Source organism: Marmota flaviventris, chromosome 8 (genome assembly GCF_047511675.1).
Source record: "Marmota flaviventris isolate mMarFla1 chromosome 8, mMarFla1.hap1, whole genome shotgun sequence".
NCBI lineage: Eukaryota > Metazoa > Chordata > Mammalia > Rodentia > Sciuridae > Marmota > Marmota flaviventris.
The window spans coordinates 128,654,492-128,674,397 of NC_092505.1; the positions used below are offsets into that span (position 1 = coordinate 128,654,492).

Sequence of the window (19,906 nt, forward strand, 5' to 3'; positions counted from 1 at the left end):
GGAGATGAGAAAACAAATTTTTTTTTCCAGGGTGTGAGAAATGTTTTTATTTTTTTTTTCCTAAGGGAAGAGAACACACTAGCTCAATGACTTCTTTGGTTACACAAATTAATACCACCCTTGCCCCCAGCTATGTGAGTAAGGATGAGAGAGACAGCTAAATTGTTCTTAGCTATGAAATAACAGGAAGAGTGAGTTTCCAAAGGCTTATACTAGGAAAGAGTTTAGACGTGGTATCCCCCAAAATGTCATGTGTGAGATAATGCAAGAAGGTTTGGAGTGAATTAATTCCTGATGGGATTAATTGAGTGGTAACTGAAGGCAGGTGGGGATGTGGCTGGAGGAGGCGGGGCATTGGAGGCGTGGCTTTGGGGTATATATTTGTATCTGGTGAGTATAGTTGTTCTCACTGCTTTCTGATCACCATGTGAGACGCTTCCCTCTGCCACACTCTTCTGCCATGATGTTCCACTTCACCTTGAGCCCCAAGGAACGGAACCTGCTGTCTATGGATTGAGACCTCTGAAACTGTGATCCCACAAATAAACCCCCTCTAAAGTTGTTCTGGTTGGGTCTTTTAGTCACAGGAGTGAAACAGCTGACTAAAACAGGGGACAAAGGGTATAGAAATCAGAGAGGCTGACATGATGAACAGGAGATGTCTGAGTGACGGGAAGAGGGAATTGCAAAAGATGGCAGCAGGTGAGACCCAAACACAAAGCATTAAGTGAGAAGCTTCCCACAGGGTGTGACCTGTGAACTTTAATTTCTAGTTGATTCTTGATTTATGCTATTTGTACATATATGCTATCTCAGTATGCCTTCCCTCCCACAATATTCACCCACCACTAGTATCCTCCAAACCTCAGAAAAGTCTTGCACAAAATAGCTGTGTACAGGTGATTGACAGGGGCAATGTCCCAAGGCAAGACAAGGGTGTCTCTTAGAGGCAGCAGTCCAGCAGTCACAAGCAATGGCCAGTGGGTAAATAACAGGAGTGCCTAGGACATGGTTAGCACTTGATAAATGTATACAAAAATAAACAGTGAGTGAATTAATAAATGGATAGTCAAGTAACAGGAGAACAAAAAAATAATTGTGGTTTATTTTGATCAATAATCTCCAAAAAAGTTTTGGAGATTTTTGAAAAAGTGATAGACTTTTAACAATGCATGGAATATAGTCATTTTATTCAGCTACCAAAGAAATAATGAAGCCTGTAGATCTGAGAGACACAGGATCATCTGGGTTACACTAGGCTATTTCAATTAGAAGCACCATATGGCCTACTATGTATTCAAAATTCATCTTTATTTAGGTCCTTCTGTGGAGTTTTGTAGTGATTTTCCTTTATTTAAGTTCCAAAGTCTTATTAAGTTAATTCCTAGGCATTTTATGTTTGTTTTTTTGCTACTGTGATAGAATGTGTTTTCATTACATTTTCTAATTTCCTCCATGTGAAAACAACTGAGTTCTTTTTATTCATTTTGTGACCTGACTGAACTCACTCACTGTTCTAATGATGCTTTCTTCACAGAGTCTCTTGGGTCAATTGTGTTGTTTTGGATAGATGGTGAGCCACAATTAGATTACATCAAAAGCCTCTTTTTAACCATAGAGTAGTAAACATTAATTGCATCAGTATGGTCCCTCAGGAAATAATTTAAATGCTCTAAGAAAAACAACTAATTTCTGAAATGAAATCCTAAGAAAATAAAGAGCTTTGCAGCCAAAGGATGGAGTAAAGGCAAAGCAACCCACACTCACAGACCCAGACTCCAGGCCCACCTCTGCAGTCAAAATCACAGGTCTACCCCAGTGGTTCCAGACTCAAGGCCCACTTGGACCTAGGAACCAAGACCACCCACCTCCTGGACCAGGCACAAGGCCAGGATGCTCAAGAATTTCAGCAGCCAGCCTTCCCACAGAAAGGATGTCCTGCCCAGAATCTCTAGACGGGCTGGTGAAGGGCTTTCCCAAAGTAAGTCTTCAAAAACTGGAATAAGCTCTTGTTTATGCAAACATGCAGACACCAATGCACAGTCACAAGGGTCAAGAACAAGGAAACATGACACCACGAAAGGAACAAAATAAAGCACCAGTAACTGAGCCTAAAGAAATGCAGACTTATTAAACACCTGACCAAGAATTCAAATGATTATTTTAAGGAAGCTTGATGAACTTCAAGAAAATTCAGAGTAACAACTCAATAAAATCAGGAAAATAATAACTGATGAAATTGAGAACTTAATATAATGAAATTATAAAAACAATACATTTTGGCCTCCAAATATAACAAATGAAATAAAAACAAATGCAACAGCAAGTGTCAATAGCAGAAACAATCGAACAGGAGAAAAAAAATCTATTGAGTATTTGAAAATACATGGTGGGGGAAGGAAAAGGAATGAAAAGAAGAAATCTTATGGAATTTGTGGGGAAGCAAAAAGAAAGCAAATACTCAAATTATAAGGACTAAAGAAGGAGAATGAGACACAAAGGAAGAGAAAACTTAAAGAAGTAACAAAAACATTTCCAAATCTTGGGAAGATATAAGTAGTGCAGGAAGATCAAAGGTCTCCAGTTAGAGTCAATCCAAACAGAACTACATCAAGACTTGTTATAAAAAGACTATAATTGAGCCATCAGAAATGGAAGACAGAGAGAGGACTCTGAGGCAAAGAAGGCAAAGGTAAAGAAGCCAACAAAATAGAAGGGAGTTCTAATAAGGCTAACAGCAGATGTATCAGTAGAAACCTTTATAGACCAGGCAAGAGTGGGATGATATACTCAAAGGGCTGAAGAAAAAGATCTGCCAAACAAGAAAACTGTACCTGGCAAAGCTGTTCTTCAGAAGTGAAAGACAGATAAAGAATTTCCCAAGCAAAAGCTAAAGGAGTTCATCACTGTCAGACCACTCTTATAAGAAATGCCAAGGAGAGTTTTTCAAGCTGGGGGAAAAAAATTAAAAAAGCACTAACTAGTAACATGGAAACTTCTTATTTACTGGTAAAACTTACAGGTAAGAGTATGCACACAAATTCAAAATACTTTAATACATTAAGGGTAGTATGTAAATCACTTATATCTTTAGTATGAAGGTCAAAAGACAAAACTATTAATAACAATAGCTATCATAATTTGTTGTGGGACACATAGTACAAAAAGGTGAATTGTGACATCGAAACATAAAATATGGAAATAGATGAAATGTAAAGAGGTTTTGTATGCAAAGTTAAATTGTTATCAGGTAAAAATAGTCTGTTATAAGATGTTTTATATAAGCCTTGTGGTAACCATAAAACAGAAGCCTACAGCAGATACACAACAGATAAAAAAATAAGAAATCAAAGCATACCATTAGTGGAAATCAGTTTTCACAATGGAAGACAGTAAGAAGAAATAACAAATAATTTACAAACAGCCAGAAAATTATTAATAAAATGGCACTCACAAGGCTGTGAAATAATTAGAAATGAAAAGAAAGCAGAGGTAGTTAGACTTAGATAAAATTGACTTAGTTTAACCCCAGAACTCAAAAAAAAAAAAAAAAAAAGACAAAAATGGCCAATTTTTATGGTTTGGACAGGAGATGTCTCCCAAGAGCTCCTGTGTTAATACAAGAATGTTCAGAGGTAAACTGATGAGATTATGAGAGCTGTATGCAAATCAGTCCACCCTAATTTGAATGACTGACTGGGTGGTAGCTGTAGGCATGGGGGGGGTGTGGGAGGAGGAAGTGGATCACTGGGGTGTGCCCTGGAAGGGTATATTTTCCCTTTGGTTTCTTGCCCCACACCATTTCCTTGTTGCTATGAGGGAAGCAGCTTCCCTACATGATATGATGCCTTCTCTCGTGATATTCTGCCTTACCTTAGGCCAAATGGACCTCATGGACATATACAGAACTGTCCACCCAGCAGTAGTAGAATATGCATTCTTCTCAAGCCCACAGGGAAACTTCTTCAGACATATCATAGGTTAGTCCACAAAAGAAATGCTAACAATTACAAGAAGACTGAAGTTACATCAAGATCTGCCCTAACCACAGAGATATTAAACTAGGAACCAATAACAAGAGGCATTTCAGAAAATTCACAAATACATGGAAATTAAACAATATGTTCTTGAACAATGAGTCTAGAAGAAATTAAAAAGGAAATCAAAAAGTATCTTAAGAAAAATGAATATGGACATGTAATATACCAAAACTCATGAGTACTTTGAGGCAAAGTTTAGGTAGATTCAGTCAAGCTGGCCGAACAGAAGTGCCCAGTACTCACCTCCCTTTCCACAAATAGGAACCCAAGTAATAGGAATATAGCTTCATAGTGAGGTAAGTGACCATGGAAGGAAACACTGGAAACTAATCAGAGAGACTAGTCCCTTGTTAAGACTCAGAGATCTGGGACAACACCATAGTAATAGAAATAAAATACTCCAATATCTTCCAACCTGGCTTCCTTTGCAGGGATAAGGATAAAAGAGTTGCATCAAACTGTATCCATGTAGATGCTGGCTATCCTAGCTATTAGAAAGTTTCATGATCCTCATGGGTTTGCAGCCTGCTTAGATAAGTAACCTGATATCTGCACAGTATCCTTGCTTTGAAAAAGGATCTCCTATCAGCTCCCACTGAACACCCAGGTTGTTGTAGCCAGAAGCCACCTTGAAAAGGGAGCTAATGTCTGAATTTAGGCTGTGCTAGAGGTCAGAAACCCCTGCATATTTTCATCTTTGGGACTGTATAGACATTCCTCTTATACTGGCTTGAGGTGTAACTGCCTTGCCAACCCAACTTGGCCCAGCAGGGTAGCTGTGTCCCAAGCCTTCTAGGTGCCCTGCACTGTAGGGGATGGGTGTTGCCACATGGAGAATGGAGAGCACTACCCTCAAGAACAAGGAGATCAAGACACTTGCCCTTTTAGACCAAAGGCACCGCCAACTGAACTGTGGACTCTTACTACTGCCAGGACTGAAGGCAGACACTCATAAGTAATCTGAAATCTGCATAGTGTTCTTGCTTTGAAAAAGATTCTCAAGGCAGTTCCCATTACCTGCTGTCCTTCCTCTGCCTGTTACAAAAGGGATTGGATACCACAGTTCCTGCTGCTGTCCTACCCACAGGATTGGGTTGAGGGGGCTTGAACAATTCCATGACTCCCCTTGTTGCCCATCACCAGGCACACATGACCAAAGGGGGTCCTCAAGAGGAACCGTGCCCAGCTCTGGCTGAGGCCCCACTATTGAGTAGGCAGTGCGTCTGAAGTGGCAGAGGGAATTCTATCATCCAGACCATAGTCCCACCCCCACACAATGCCTGCTAAACACAGTTGTGGGTGCCAGAGAGGTGCTGCAGCTCCTACCCTTGAAGAATCTGGGTTGGCACCACTGATTGGTTGGAGAATAAAGGCCTTAAGCACTCTCTACTTCTGGGGTTGCTAGTGGCATAGGCCCTTGTTAATAGTATCAGATGCCTGAGAAACCCCCATCACTTGATAGGGGCCACTAACCTCATACAGGAGTAGCCACACAGTGAGTACCCCACACCACTGCTGTTTGTATCACACCTGTCTAAACTGATAGAGTGTCCCCACTCTTGTGTGGCCACAGAGATTCTGATTCTGCCATGGCATGCACTGTGCCCAAAGTCTATTAATTACAGCCAAAGCAGCTTTGGGGAGACGTTACTTCAGTGCCCAAGGATAGCTGAAGCCAACACGGCAAAACAAACTAACACTCCAAGAGGTATGTTCAGGAGAAAAACTACTTACTACAAAGGCCACCCCCTAAACGTGGTAGGGATAACTATCTACCAGATGTACAAATTACAACAGAGGAACACAAGAAATGAAAACAAACAAAAACAAGGCAATATGGTATCTCCAAGAGAACATAGTAACTCTCTAGCAAGAGATTTCAAATAAATAGAAATGAATGAGATGCCTGAGATAGAATTTAAAGGATGATTATTTAAAAAACCCAATGAGATCCAAGAGAATGATAAATAGTCAAATGAAACTAGGAAGATGATGTAGGATATGAATGAGAACTTCACCAAAAAGATAGACATTTGGAAAAAGAACTAAACAGAAACCTTGGAAAGAAAGAGCTCAATAAGTCAAATAAAAAATACAGTTGAAAGCCTCAATAACAGACTAGATCAAGTGGAAGGAGGGATATTTGAACTTGAAGATAGATCTTTTGAAATATCCTAGTCCTCAAAACACTATTAAGAAAAAGAATAAAAAATGAAGAGGGTATTCAAAAATCTGTGAGACAGCATTAAATAATGCATTTTCATAATATCTGAAGGTGAGAGGAAAAAGGATAAGGGCATAGAAAATCTATTCACTGAAATAATATCAGAAAATAACTTGGGAAAGATATGGATGACCATGTGGTATAGAAGGCTTATAGGACTCTAAACAAATTACCTCAATATAATAGAGGCTGTATGTGACAAACCCACAGCCAACATTATATTGAATGGAAAAGCTGGAATCATTTCCTCTAAGATCAGGGACAAGACAAGGGAGTCAACTCTCATTGCTCTTATTCATTTAATACTAGAAGTCTTAGCCAGAGCAATTGGGCAAGAAAAAGAAATAGATGGCATCCAATTAAGAAAGGAAGGTGTCAAATCAATCCTGATTGCAAATGATATGATTCTCTATATAGAAAAACCTAAAGACTCCACCATTAGACTATGAACACTGACAACCAAATTCAGAAAAGTAGTGGGATGCCAAATCAACCTACAAACATTAGTAGTTTCTTTTACGCCAGTAACAAATTTGCTGAGAAAGAAATCATGAACACAATCCCATTCACAATGACTATAAAATAAAAATACATATAAATATTTTTAATTAAAGAGCTAATAGACTTTTACTGTGAAAATTATAAAACATTGATGAAAGAAATTTGAGAAGATACAAACCCCCAAATGGAAAGACCTCTCATGTTTTTGGGTAGGAGGGATTAATATCATCAAGATGTTCATACTACCCAAAGCAATCTACAGAATCCTTCAATCCCATCAACATACTGACACTCTTTGTGGAGGTGAAAAAAAAAATCCTAAAATTTATGTGGAAAAACAAATGATCCCAAATAACTAAAGCAATCTTAAGCTAAAACAATGAAGCTAGAGGCATCACAGTGCCTGATTTTAAGACATGACTACAGAGCATGGTAACTAAACAGCATGGTACTGGCATAAGAACAGACACATAGACCCATAGAATACATTAGAAACTCGAGGGGAAAACTCATACATCTACAACCAGCTGATTCTCAACAAAGGCACCAAAAACATACTTTGGAGAAAGGACAGCCTCTTCGGGGGGTAGAAAGGTGGTGATAGAGGCAGCGAGGGATTTGCTAAGGTGCTGGTTCTCGTGGCTGTGTAGGGATTCAACCACCACCATGTCGAGCAAAAGGGCAAAGACCAAGACCACCAAGAAGCGCCCTCAAATGCGCGACATCCAATACGTTTGCCATGTTTGACCAATCACAGATTCAGGAATCCAAAGAGGCCTTCAACATGATTGGCCAGAACAGAGATGGTTTCATTGACAAGGAAGATTGGTATGATATGCTTGCCTCACTGGGAAGAATCCCACTGACGAATCCCTGGATGCCATGATGAATGAGGCTCCAGGACCCATCCATTTCACCATGTTCCTCAACCATGTTTGGTGAGAAGTTAAATGGCACAGATCCAGAAGATGTCATCAGAAATGCTTTTGCTTGCTTTGATGAAGAAGCTACTGGCACCATTCAGGAGGATTACCTGAGAGAGCTGCTGACCACCATGGGTGATGGGTTTACAGAGGAGGAAGTGGATGAGCTGTACAGAGAAGCCCCTGTTTACAAAAAGGGGAATTTCAATTACATAGAGTTCACGTGCATCTTTAAACATGGAGCAAAAGACAAAGATGACTGAAAAGATCTTCAAATTCCAGCCAAATGTTCCTTGTTGCCACTTTGGGTATTTTTGAGATTTTTCTCTTAGAGCCCACTGCATGCTTTTTAGCTTTACAGCTTTTGTCTTTCTTGTTTTGTATTTATTCTCAGCCATTCTGAGGCTCATGTATCTTTATAATCAGACTGGAAATGGGACTTCTTGTCATTTTCAGAAAAGAAAATAGGGTAATTTAAGTTACCATTGCCCTCACCCCCAATAACTGCACTCTACAAAGAGTCAATATATTTTTTTCAGAGAAAGTTATTCACTCAATTTTTTTTCTGAACCATGATTAAACTTTATGATAAAATAAAAAAAAAAAAAAAAAGAAAGGACAGCTTCTTCAATAAATGGCACCGGGAAAACTGGATATCCATATACACAAGACCCCTATCCCTCACTAGTTACAAAAATCCACTCGAAACAGATAAAAGACTTTAAAGTAAAACCTGAAACTACTAGAGGAAAATACAAGGGGGAAATACTTCAAGATACTGACACGGCAATTATGTCCTGAATAGAACTCCAAAAGCACAGGAAAGAAAAGCCAAAATTGACCAAGAGGATTCTATCCAACCAAAAAGCTTCTGCAGAGCAATGCAAACAGTTAATGGAATGAAGAGACAACCTGCAGAACAAGAATTTATCTTTGCCAGATACTCATCTAACAGTGGGTTAATATCCAGAATATATAAAGAACACAAAAATCTTAACAAAAACCAAGGTAAACCAATTAAGTGAGCAAATGAGTTGGGCACACACTGAAGGAAGGAAGGAAGGAAGGAAGGAAGGAAGGAAGGAAGGAAGGAAGGAAGGAAATACAAATGACCAGCCAATATTAAATGCATATCAAAACTACAAGATACCATCTAGTTAGAATGTCTATTACCAAAACAATAATAATGAAATTAATGAAATCCATAAGGATGTGGAGAAAAAGGAACTATTATATACCATTGGTGGTAACGTGAATTAGTACAGTCATTATGGAGAAGAGTAAGGAGATTTTTTTAATCAAGTAAAAATATATCTACCTTAAGCTCCAACTATTCCACTTCTTGGTATCTAGCCAAAGTTAATGAAATCAGCATATCAAAGACAACTCAGGCACCTATGTTTATTGAACCACTATTGATAATAGCTAAGATATGGAAACAGTCTAGGTTCCCATCATGAGACAGGTGGATAAAGTAAACTGTGGTAATATACACAGTGGGGTATTATGTAGTCATAAAAAGAAGGACAACTTGTCATTTGCAGTAAAACGAATGGAACTAGAGGACATTAAGTTAAGTGAAATAAGCCAGACATGGAAAGACAAATATGTCCTCAGGTGGAAGCTAAAAAAAAAAATGTCGATTTGAAAGTAGAATAGCAATTCCTACAGATTTTTGAAGAGTGTGGGAGGGGAGGGGTGGAAAAAGGGAGGCTGGGTTTGATAAGTACATACTATATGCATGTTTGGGAATATTACACTGAAACCCATAAATATGTACAATTAATATGTTTTAATAAAAAAGGTTTATAGCAATAAATGCCTACATCATAAATGGAGAATGCTCTCAAATAAATAACCTAACACTATACCTTAAGGAACTAGAAAAAGAGCAAACAAGGTTAGCATAAGGAAGGAAATAACAAAGATCAGAAAAAATAAATGAAGAGAATAGAAAAGTAACAGGAAAAGTCAATGAAACTAAAGGTTTTTTTTAAAAAGATAAATAAGACTGACAAAACTTTATCTATCCTAAGAAAAAAGGAAAACTTAAATAAAATGGGAAATGAAAGAGGAGACATTACACCTCTTAACAGAAATACAGAGGATCCTAAGACTACTATGAACAATTACACACAAATAAGTTGGATAGAAATGGATACATTTCTAGACACACACAATCTAGACATGTGTCAAGACCAAATCATAAAGAAACAGAAAATATGAACAGACCAGTAACAAATGAGGGCATTGAATCCTTAATAAAAACTCCCCCATCAAAGAAATGTCCAGGCCAGGACCTGACGGCTTCATCTCTAAGTTCCACTCTGTTGTAGGCAGCTTTTTTGCTGCTGTGACTAAAGGACCCAATCAGTACAACTGTAGGGGAGGAAAAGTTTATTTGAGGGCTCATGGCTTCAGAGGTCTTGGTCCATACAAGGCTGGCTCCATGCCTCAGGGCTCAAGGGGAGGCTGAACATCAAGGCAGGAGAATATGGCCGAGGGAAGCAGCTCACATCATGATCAGGAAGCAGAGAAAGAGGACCGCTCACCAGATAAAAATATATACCCAAAGGCTCACCCCAGGGACCCACCTTCTTCAGCCACACCTACCACCTCAGTTACCACCCAGTTAATCCCCATCAGGCAACTAATTCACTGATTGGGTTAAGACTCTTATAACCCAATCATTTCTCCTCTACCTTCTTGCATGTGTCTCTTGGTGACACAGAAAACATGTAAGCCATAATGTACTGCAAACATTTAATGAGGAATGAATACCAATCCTAGTCAAACTCTTCCCAAAAACTAAAGATAAGGGGAAATTTCCAAACTAATTTTATGATACTCAAGGCAGACTAGGATACCAAAGGAAGAGAAAATTACCAGCCTACATCCCTGATAAACAGAGATGTAAAAATCCTCAACAAAATACATGCAAACCACATTCAATAGCATATTAAAAGGATCATTTGCCAAGATTGAGGGGGATTTATCTAAGACACAAGGATGCACCGATGTAGGCGAACCTATAAACCTAACTGCACTCCACAGAATGAAGACAACCCTTGCAAGAAGTCAGTTATACAATGGGATACCTTAAAGAATAGAGGCCAAATACAACAAGCCTACAGCTACCATCATACTAAATGTTGAAAGCATTTTCTCCAAGATCAGGAACAAGGGTGCTCACTCTCAACACATCCACTTGATACAGTATTGGAAGCCCCATCAGAGCAATCAGGTAAGAGAGAGAAACACAATGTGTGCACATTGCAAAGAAGGAAGGTAACTGACTCTGTCTACAGATGCACTGTCTTATGTACAGAAAACCTTAAGACCTCATGAAAATGCTATCACACTGATAAATGAAATCAGTAAAGTTGTAATTTTTTAAAACAAAGATTCAGTAGCCTTTCTGCATACTAACAGCAAACTCTCCAAAATAGAAATAGAGAGGGAAAAAATCCCATTCACAGTTAAAAAAAAAAAAAAGGTGTGTGTGGGGGTCTTTCAATAGTCATTTTTGAACATGCAAAGTGGCAAAAAATTTTAGCCACCCTGAGGCCACACCCCCCAGAAGAAGATTAACAAGGCAGCGCTCTGCCTCCTCTAGCAGCTCTCATATTGTATACAAGTGCCCCGTCCATGGTTATTTATGGCCATATCCTTTCCATTTTTTGCTGGTTTTCTATTAAAAATGGCTCCTGAGCGTAGTTCTGAGGTGCTCTCCAATTTCCTAAACACAGACAGTTGTGGGATGCTTTATAGAGAAAAATCCCCCGAGACCAATGGGAGAGCTCAGGTGAAACTGGAATGGCTCTGCATCTCCCCAGGACAAGGGAAGAGCTGGCCAAGCCAGTGGCCAATGTGCTGTATAGAGAGGCTGTAGAAAATAACGAGGGAGATGGGAGAGCTGATGGACATGTAAACCTTGGATCTAGCTTCTTAAAGGGCAGAGGGTAGGACTGAAGTGACCAATGTCACGGAAGTCTGGAGAGGCACATTCTCCTCTGTGTTACGTGTGAGCACAAGGACACCAGGATGTCAAGGTCAAACTGACCTTGACAAATCTATGTGCCCTTGAGCTAGTTCTTGATGTCTCTGATCCTTGGATTTATTTTTCTTTCTTTCTTCCTTTTTTTTTTCTTCATAGAAGGGATAAATATGGTACTTAGATAGGCTTGCTGCAAAGACTCAGACAAAGCATGTAATGCACTTGGCCGAGTGCCTGGCCCCGGTTAAGCCAGTCAGTGCTCAGTGCAAGTTAGCAAGTGGCACCCAACAGGAGTTGACAGACCAGGCCACACCTCAGTTCTCCTGAGTCAGAAATGAACCAAGGGTTTTCAGACTATTCTCCAAGTATCCCCTTTTATTCAATCTAGTATCTTATTTAAATCGGATTTATAAATTCCTCTTTGGGATACAAACTGAATGTTATTCATAATCTTATTTGTGTTTTACACCTCTGTGTTCTTTGAAAAGGACCTGATGTAGCTTACAGGTAGATAAAACTTATGCAATAGAATTATCATATGTCAAGGCACAATAATACATTCAGAAAGGGTGATTCGAAATCATGTGGAGAAAGGATAACTTAATTTCACCCTAGAGTGGAATGGAGCAATACACTTCCCTTGGGGGTTCCTAAAAATAAAGATAAAAAGAACAGTATCAGGGACTGTGGCTGGGGCTCAATGGTAGAGCGCTTGCCTTGCATGCATGAGGCACTGGGTTGGATCCTCAGCACCACATACAAATAAATAAAGATAGTGTGTCTCTCTACAACTAAAAAAAAAATTATTATTAAAGAAAAGGACAGTATGATTTATTTCTGGCTGTATAAATAGAAGTGCATTTTAATTTTGTTCATAAATACAAACTTCTGACACTAATATCTAAGAAAAGATCGTTAGATCTTTTGATAATCAATAGTATTCTCAGCAGCAGTTGTATAGAATGTATAAAAAAAAAAAAAAGAACATGAACAGAATGTTCTCTTGTGGCTGCTTCTTATCTTCCCACAGTAGAAGCTAGGGTTGCTGTGTTACATTGTAATTCAGGGAAGGCATCTCAATGAGTTTCACAGGTGCCAAGGTAGGGGTAGGGTAGATAGAAAAGACAGGCTCCTGGCTTAGTAGCTTGGCTGTGTGTCCTTAAGAAAGTCACCTCATTTCTCTGAGCCACAACTTTCTCAACTATAAATAGGACTAATGCTTAAATTAGAGGATTTCTTAGAGAATTAAATGAATTAAAGTGCCTATTGTATACCTAGTACATTGTATGTTTCTTTCTTTTTCCTGAGCTAATGGTATATGCTGCTTTTGGTTATTTGAGGACAGAACTGGGAAAACGGAAGAAAAACATATTCTTCGAATTATCCCAGGGCTGGAGGATGGAACCCAGGGGCACTTCACAACTGAGCTAACATCCATGGCCCTTTTTATTTTTTGAGACAGAATCTTGCTCAGTGGCCCAGGTTGACCTCAAACTTGAGATCCTTCTGCCTCTGCCTCCCCGGTCACTGGGATTGCAGGCATGCACCACCCACCGTGCCAGGCTCACTTTAAAGGCAAGAAAATACTTCCAACAGAGTTCTTTTCCTCTTGTTCCCTTCATGTTTCCTTATTGGAAAAATGGAAGATCAAAGAGAAGGTTGTCGGATCCATTGAGATGTTGAATTGCAAACAGAAGGGCAAAAACTGTTCTGTCTCCTGCTAAGGAAAAATCCTACAAAAGGGAATCAATCAATGTGAATTCTGCTGAAGGACTGAGAATTGGCTGTCTATTTGCATTTGCTGGGAGAGAGAGAGCTTTGTGTCCACAACCAGTGGAACCAGCAATGGTGTAAAAATAATTCCAGGCGTTTGAGGCTTATTAGAATGACATAGGCCTCCTTCTTCCGGAATTAAAGTGTATTAGGACCATTTATCTCATTTGAGGAGACAGGAAGGTGCTCGTGGGAGGTGAAGAATATGTATCACACTTCCTCTCTTATGGTTTTGGTGTTAAAGACTGAATATTGAGGTCAGGGAATTAAATGCTATTGTGGAGATGTCAGATACTAAAGGAGCACGTTCTATCATTTTGACTGTAGTACTTATGAAAGAGATATATTCTTGTCCACAGAAAATGCGTTCCTTTTTTCTTTTTCTTTTCACAGGGCTTGAGAAATAACTTCAGAAGTGGAATCTTGGGACCTAAAAACACATGTATTTCCTTTGAGCGGTAGGCACATGTCCTGAGAGATGTGTTGATATTTTACAGGGGGGGTGAGGCCATAGGAAATGGGCAAGACTCTTACCAGAATGCTGTACATGTGAGAGGAACATGTAAATCCAGGAAGCCTGCTCTGAAGAGGCAGTGCCTTTTAATATGTGCAGTTATTGACAATATCACAGTCATTGATCAATTTTAATCTGACCTTTAACCTCAAACCCCTTTCTTTTATGTTCCCCTTCCTCAGTGCCTCTCATCCTACCTGAAGGACTCCTTAATTCTTGAGTTACTAGGAAGATAGTTTTCACTTGTGATTCTGTTTTAATCTTTGAAACTTTATAATTAGACTCAAATGGTCCTGTAAGGAAGGTGGTCTGTTGAACATATAGCTGGGCTAAAAATTATAACTAAGTGGAAAAAAAAATGGGTAAGAGTGACGTGGGCCATCAGATAACAGCTATTCCCTGGGAGTATGGAGTAAGCACAAGTTAGATTCTGCAGAAACGCTCAATCTCATGAAGTTCATGACATTTCATGCATTTCTGATGAGCCTCATTTTTCTGCCTTGCTCCAGGAGCATGGGAAAAAAGTTATATATTTGGCCTCATCTGTGAAGAACTTAAGTAGCTTTAAATGATCATGTTGATTAGTCTACCTTGTTTTGATAACTGGAAGGGCTAGAACCATCTAGAAGCCCGAAGACTGATGGTACCCAAAGCTAGTTGATGGTCAAAATCTATTTTAAAAATAGATTCCTAGGTCTTTTCCTCAGGAATTCTACTTCCCAGGTTTGGGGATGAGGCAATTTTAAAAGACTCCCCAGACTGCTATAATGATGAGCCAGGTTTGGAAACCAAGAACCGAATGAAGACCATTAGAACACAGGAGGAATATGCCAAGGCCCATGTCATGCCCACCTTGGGATCAAGGAAAGCAATCCCAGGGGAAGTTCCCAGGTGATTTTGCTGTGCAGCCTGGTGGAGCACCAGCCTCCGAGAGAATCAGAGCCACAGTGAGGCCAGGCCCACTCATTCTCTCTCCTGAAAGTGGCAGTTTCACGAGAGAAGTAGGATGAGAAATGAAACCACATTTGCAAGTTATGTTCAAAACAGAAAAGGAGTGAGTCAGTGTTTCTTAAATATTTAGATCCACGGCCTGTCATGCAGTTCCAGTTTTAAGCAACGCCAGTTTAAAACTCCTTGGTGGTTTCTCACCTAGTCTCTGACTTTGATAAACCTCTCACTGTTTCGATTTCCTGACTCATAGGGATGTCTGCAAGAGTGAGGTGATAATGACTGAAACGGGGAGGAGATGAGGTTCAGGGGAGTGAAGAGGGTGTGGGAAGCTGGAGAAGGCTTGCAGACTGACAGCCAGGCACGAAGCTGAAACCACTCTGCTCCAAATCGCTCGTTCTGAAGGGCCACGGAGCATCCATTCCCCCAAAACTGCACCACGGGAGAAAGAGACTGAGGCTGCATATTCTGACTGGGACCATGGGGCAGGGGGACAGCTCTACTGAAGGCATCCCCCTCCCCGCCAGGGACCAGAGCCAAGTATGCAGAGAGAAGCAGGGCGGGAAACTACAGAACTCGCAGGGGTAAGCCAGGAGATCAATGGCTTTGAAAAATACAGTGACAACCACTAGTAGCAGGGGCTGGGTCTGAGGGGGAAAAAAAAACGGAGACATGACCCTTGTCCTCAAAGAGTTTATGGTTTAGCAGGGAAGAGAATATTTTGTCAAAAATCACTCTACTGCCAGCTTTGCTCCTGCTACCTGTGTTAGACAACTAATATTGGAACTTATGAAAACTAGAAAATATGCCAACCTTCAGAAGAGTCAGTATTCCTATTTGTAAAACAGGTACAAAGCACATGCTGCAAGGCTGTTTAAAAAAAATTATATATATATATATATAATTATATTAAATAATTTATATATTATATAACATATGTTTATATATTATTTAGTATATTATATATATATTAGTTGCTGATGGACCTTTATTTTATTCATTTATTTATACATGGTGCTGAGAATCAAACCCAGGACCTCACTCATGCTAGGCAAGTGCTGTACCACTGAGCCACAGTCCTAGCCCTGCAAGGTTGTTTTGAGACTTAAACAATACAACACATCCACGAAGAGTCTGGAAGGCAGTGGAGGTATAATGAACAGGTTGTGACCCTTTCTGAGGAAGGAAGGATGGTGTTTTAGTCAGCTTTTCATTGCTGTGACTAAAAGACCCGACAAGAACAACCTAGAGGATAAAAAGTTCATTGGCTCATGGTTTCACAGGTTCAGTCCATGGTTGGCTGACTCCACACCTCTGGGCCCGAGGTAAGGCAGAATATCACGGCAGAAGGGAGTGATGGAGTTCATGACAGCCAGGAAGCAGAGTTCCACTCACCAGGGACAAAATATAAACCCCAAAGTCACGGCCCCGGCGAATTTCCTCCTCCAGCCACACCGCACCATCCAGTTACCAGCAGTTAATCCCCATCAGTGGCTTCATCAACCAAGGCCAAAGCTCTCACAACCTAACCATTTCACCTCTGAACATTGTTGCATTGTTTTGCACATGAGCTTTTGTGGATACCTCATATCTAAACCATAACAGAAGGTATTTTCTAGAGAGTGGTAGGACACCGTTTTTGAAGGAGGCTGAATTTGAGCTAAGGTTTAGAAATTAATAGAGATAGATAGATATTGAGCCACATGTTGGGGTGCATGCCTGTAATCCCAGCATCTTGGGAGACTGAGGCAGGAGGATTGCAACTTCAAGGACATCCTCAGTAATTAGTGAGGCCTTAAGTAATTTTGTGAGACCCCGTTTCCAAAAAAAAAAGGCTGAGGATACAGATCAGTGCTAAATTGCCCCTGGGTTAAATCCCCAGTATACCCACCCCCTCCCACAGCAAAAAAAGGATTTTGACAGGTAGAGATAGAAAAGTGTACAAAGCACAGAGGTAGGTCAGTAAGGCAAGAGTGTGAGTACATTAAATAACAGAAGATGTACTGCTGGCTGCTATAACATCCCTCAATGGTTCCATTCTGGATATAAGGGGACTGTCTCTCCAGCTCTTGAGAGAGTTGGGCTAAAGTTCTCATCTGCTGGGGGAGCAGGGTATGTGCAGGAGAGGGCAAGACCAGTAGAGAAGCAGCAGAAAGCTAAGGATGGAGGCTGAATCCCTAAAACTCAATCTTCTCAGATCAATATAACAAAGCAAACACCTGCTAACCATGAGATTGCTGTAGAGAGTATCCCAGAAACCCCAACCAGCTTCAGGACACAGAATCCCCATGACGATTACACAGCATTACACAGCCACCACTAGGTGGTGCCAAACCCAAGTTCAGACCTGGATAGATCAGACAGGTGCAGCTGGATCCTGAGACCTCCAGACTGGCTGGCTGTGTCAGCTGGCTCTCAGGAACTTCACAATAGTGTAATCACATGGCTTATAACAGTGGCTCTCAAAAGTGTGGTCCTCATACCATTAGCAGCACCCTGTACCTGCTAGAAATGCAGATTCTCAGGCCCTACCTGGACCCACTGAACCAGAAACCCTGCGGGCAGGGCCCAGTAATCCGTGCTTCAACAAGCTCTCCAGGATGCATGCTAAAGTTGAGAACCCCTGCCTGATGCACGTGAATGTCTGGACTCCATTTCTAATGGTATGGCAGGGTTTCATCAAACCACTGTCTTTGGACAAATCAGTCCCATCTTTAAGGGCCAATAAAATGAGAAAAGAGGTAGTTGGAAAAGAATGAGCTATCATCAAGGTCCCTGCAGATGTAACATACTATATTTTGTCAGTTCACTAATAGGGGAGATGTTTACAATTTTCCTGTTCAAATGGATTGGTGTTGTTGGCCTTCATGGCTCTTGTTGAAAGCGTTCAGTGTGGTGTATCTGAATTCTAATGGCTAATTTAGAAACACCATACCTACCCATGATTCAGCTTCCCAAGCTAGTAATATTGATGCCGTATAAGTAATCCCAATGGAACAGGGGTCAAAACACAGGTTTTGTAGGAATAAACCCAACAAGAGTGCCTGCAATGTATTTCTTGTCTCTGTCATGGTAACACAACCAGAACAAGATCTTCCATCAAATTGAAATTCTAAACACAGGCAGCCAGAATTGATTTAAATGATTAAATCCTAGAACAACAACTTTCAAATAAACCTCTCATCCAGAACCTACTTAAAAGACTTAACAATGACAGTCAATACTTAAAGGTAAATCAAATATGTAAGCCATCTCTGCTTTGCAAATCAGCAGTCTAAAACTTGGAGATCTACAAGCTGGGAGAAAAAAAAAAAATGAGCTATGCCTCAAGAAATCAGACTCAGGATGGACGATGAAGTTAAAAAATAATCAGCCATCTGTTTGCCAGTGCTGCCCCTCCTTCAGCCACTGATACACATTGACATGTAGCTGCAGCTTTGCAAATTAGAATGCAGGCAGAAGTCTTGTCTGCCTTGACTCCTGGGGTATCCCTAGTCCTTAAAATAGGGTCGGGCACACAGTCGGTGTTTGGTATACTGGTTAAATAAATGAATGATCCTACAACATTGATGTAGGTGGTGCTGTGCAGCAGAACTTTTGGGATGGTGGAAATGTTCTATAAGTTGTGCTATCTACTATAGCAGCTACATGCGACAGATGGCTATTGAGCACTTAAAAACGTGGCTAGTTTAATGGAGGAACTAAACTTTAAATTTTAAATAATTTAACTTTAAACAGCTCCATGTGGCTGGTGATTACCATATTGAACAGGATGGTTAGCAGAGGATGGGGGAAAACGTGTGTGTGGAAGGGGAAACAAGAACATAAAACAGTGATGTGCTCGGAATGCCGAAAACGTTACCTATGACTCCTGACCCAGGAAGTGATTCAGGTAAGAGCACATGGGCTGGGCAAGGCTTCCTAGGCTCTGGGTTCTTTGCATTTTCCCCTTCAACCTGCTAAAGGCTGTGGCAGTAGCTGCTGAGATGAAGAGAATTGAGTTTCCAATTCCAGGAGGAGAGACTGCATTCCTCTCTTCATGGACACCAGGACCAGTGGGAGAGGGACTGATGGACAACCAGCCAGGGACAAGTACCCACAGAATCCAATGCAGTGAAGAGCTTCTCTCTCTTGGCTGAGCTTGCTTTCTGGGTCATTCAACTGTTTTCATTCATTCAAATATTTCCTAATGCTAACAGCCAGCCCCTGCTTTCTTATTTTCCTTTCCTAGGGGGCACTAAATCAAAGACTGACCCTCGGGATGGAGTTACGCTAGTTACGTTCCTAGGCTGGCCACCGAAGAGAGGAAATCTTCAGAGGAAAGGGCTGCCTTGCAAAAATGAGATGATTAAATGAGAGACATTTGATCTTAATTATTTTTAAAAAAGACGTGCCTTTTCTTTTCTACCCAGACTAGTGAAGATTGCTGGTCACGTACGTGGTGTAAGGCCTCAAATGAAGGCTTAATATTATGCACTGCTTTGACATCTGATAAATTCCGGAAAGCCTCAAATGGCCTAATCACAAGTTCCCTTCCTTACTGTGCTTCATGGATAAGGTCCCCTCCGTCAAACAGTCCTTATCACAGGGAGCAGTCAGTGGAATTATTCATACAAGTATCATGTCCTCCCAAGGGAACCAGGAACACCCATCCCCTCTTGATAGTATAAAACCTGAGTGCTCATGCCACCCCCAAGTATGACCCCCATGAGTCCTTCATGGTGCACAGAACCCTCATCCCTGAGCTATGAGTAAATGTGAAGAGTGGACTCCCGTTGGCCTCATCTATCCAGTGTCAGGCGAAGTGCATTTGGCCCTCCCCATAGATGCCCTAACCCCAGGGTGGCCACGGCTCCCTCACCAGCAAGGCACACTGGAAATGATTCAAACAGGTTATAGATGTTTTTATTAAATCTTCATAAGTAATTCATCAGTTTCTGGTGGGTCAGATATCATTTATTGATATTTAGGATGGTTCCTCTCCTT

At 40.6% G+C, this 19,906-nt stretch overlaps 1 pseudogene; it reads left to right on the top strand.

Moving 5' to 3' along the window:
- Window positions 1-7,340: 7,340 nt before the first annotated feature.
- LOC139706733 (myosin regulatory light polypeptide 9 pseudogene) lies at window positions 7,341-19,293 on the top strand (annotated as a pseudogene).
- The last annotated feature ends 613 nt before the right edge of the window (window positions 19,294-19,906 follow it).